The sequence below is a fragment of the Oncorhynchus clarkii genome, chromosome 11 (assembly GCF_045791955.1).
Source record: "Oncorhynchus clarkii lewisi isolate Uvic-CL-2024 chromosome 11, UVic_Ocla_1.0, whole genome shotgun sequence".
Taxonomy (NCBI): domain Eukaryota; kingdom Metazoa; phylum Chordata; class Actinopteri; order Salmoniformes; family Salmonidae; genus Oncorhynchus; species Oncorhynchus clarkii.
In genome coordinates, this window is record NC_092157.1 from 21636024 (window position 1) to 21638523 (window position 2500).

The window sequence follows — 2500 nt, forward strand, 5'->3', positions numbered from 1 at the left end:
GGCACAAGGTTAGCAGTGGGATTAAGGTTAGGGTTAAGATTAGGGATTAGAGATTTTATTACTTTGTGGCTGTGGAAGCTAGTGACCACCCTGCAGAGCTGCCTCTAGTACATGAGTCATCCCAGTAAATACCAACCTGCCACACACACAAAAGATGAGTGAGAGGGATGTTGGGGGATATCATCGCCACCCCGCCCCTCATGTTCTCATCTCTCCAGCTGTACAGCAGGCTGGGTTAGGGGATGTCGCTGTGGGTTGATCTGATAGGGACCTGGCTGGTTTGTCAGGGAACAAGCTAGTGATGTGATGCTACCCTACGACGGACGCAAGAGGCCCCCGCGCTCTCTTCTCTCTTTTCTCTCTCCACTCTTTCTCTTCCTTCTGACAGAAAACAAAAGGGAATACTCTGATTGGCCTGTAAACACGGTCTCCTGTTACCCCTACTGATGGGGCCTCCAGCCCTCTGTCTTCTGTATCTTTCTTTCTTCCTCTCTCTTTCTCCCTATCTCTTTCTCCCTCTCTCTTTCTCCCTCTCTCTTTGTCTCTCTCTCTTTCTCCCTCTCTCTTTGTCTCTCTCTCTCTTTGTCTCTCTCTCTTTCTCCCTCTCTCTTTGTCTCTCTCTCTTTCTCCCTCTCTCTTTGTCTCTCTCTCTCTTTGTCTCTCTCTCTTTCTCCCTCTCTCTTTGTCTCTCTCTCTCTTTGTCTCTCTCTCTTTCTCCCTTTCTCTTTCTCTTCTTTTAACCCCCCCTTTCCCCCCCTTTCTTCTTCTCCTTTTCTCTCTCCACTCTCCCCTCCCCTCTCCCCGGAAGGGGGTTTCCAGTAGACGTTCCAGGCAGTGCATTCCTTCCTTCATAATCCTCTAATGTGAGGGATTTAGCAACATTTGAGGGAATAATGACTTCACTCAGAAACACACTCAGGCAGGCGGATCAGGCCGTATAATAATGTAAAAGTCACCACAGACAATGCAGTGTAATAGTCAGTACAGAAGGAAATGGGAGGGGATGCTCGCCAAATCACAGCTCACACCAGTGATCAGTGTTTTCACTCATACGGCTTTTTAGTCCCAATGCAATTGCACCAGGATCTGTTTGCCGTAGTCTGAACCCTCTGACTTTGATTGACAGGTTTATGCTATGCCACAGTGTGTTAATTACTGTTCTGTGAGGTGATAGTTCAGGTGGTGGCGTCAGGGAGGAGGGCTGCAGGACAAAGACACACGCGGGCACAAACACACACACCGCACAGCCATAACCATCTTCAGTTCACCCATTCAATACCCATACATACTCCATAGTATAATATTGAATGATCATACTGTACATACGTGATGTATATATTATTATAACGATTATATTGTGCAACAAAAAATATGCAATCATCAGGGTTATAACTATAAAGGGGAGGTATTCAATGCCTCAGCAATGTCCCTGTCCTCTGGGTCGTATTCACTAGGCACCAAATTGGAGCAAGCAGACTTAAACAGAAATGGACTACCTGAACAATAATCAACGCTCATATTCGTTTTCAATTGTTTTGCTACGGTGTGCACTAATGAATACAACCCTGCTGTCTTCCTGTGGTTCTTTTGTGTGTTGATGCTGGTCATTGAGGCACAAAATTGATTATGATGTGAATCTGGCCCTCAGAATGCTGGGAAATGTAGTGTTTTACAATACTGTATGTCGCAAGGGAAAGTAGTGTTTGAACTGTAGTAAGGAATCAGTGGAGTGAAAGACTGTCCTCTCCTGTGACTCTCCTGTGACTCTCCTGTGACTCTCCTGTGACTCTCCTGTGCTTATTTGAACTGTTTCCCAACACAATGGCATTATGCTTTTTTGAAGTGAAGACAGCTCAAATTCCAGCTGAACTATTGGTTTTATTTGTTTTAATGTGCAAGCCATCTGGATAATGTCTTGATATGATGAAATGTGTATAAGAGATGTATTTTTTATTTTTGAATTGTTTTGATGGAATGTGATAGTGTGTGTACAGGTTGCATTGTGAAGTGTCCCCATCCACCCCAACTCTGTTTTCTAACTGCAGTGCATGTTAGCTACCACCAGATGGCAGCAGCATAAGCACATCTTTCCCCTCACCTCTTTCTCTGCATGTCTCTCCTCCACCTTCAACCATGCTTTACTTATGGTCTCTTCCTATGACAGTGTGGACTGGGGGTTGTTTGAATTCATTATGAGATGATTTAGGAGTTGCCTTTAAAATGATAGCCCCACCATAGACATAACAGAGAGAACATTTCCGGTTGCAACCAGGCTTTTGAAGCATGGGATCTAGTAATCTACTAACACAGAGAGATATGAACAGCCTTTCTAAGCATGGGATCTAGTAATCTACTAACACAGAGAGATATGAACAGCCTTTCTAAGCATGGGATCTAGTAATCTACTAACACAGAGAGATATGAACAGCCTTTCTAAGCATGGGATCTAGTAATCTACTAACACAGAGAGATATGAACAGCCTTTCTAAGCATGGGATCT

At 44.3% G+C, this 2500-nt stretch overlaps 1 protein-coding gene across 1 annotated transcript in view; it reads left to right on the top strand.

The window, feature by feature from the left end:
- LOC139420358 (guanine nucleotide exchange factor VAV3) overlaps positions 1-2500 on the top strand; it is a 118921-nt gene that overhangs the window by 115498 nt on the left and 923 nt on the right. Inside the window, exon 27 of the mRNA XM_071170371.1 lies at positions 1-2500. This exon is cut by the window's left edge and continues 944 nt beyond it; it is cut by the window's right edge and continues 923 nt beyond it. The gene's annotated coding sequence lies outside the window, so the exon portion shown is untranslated.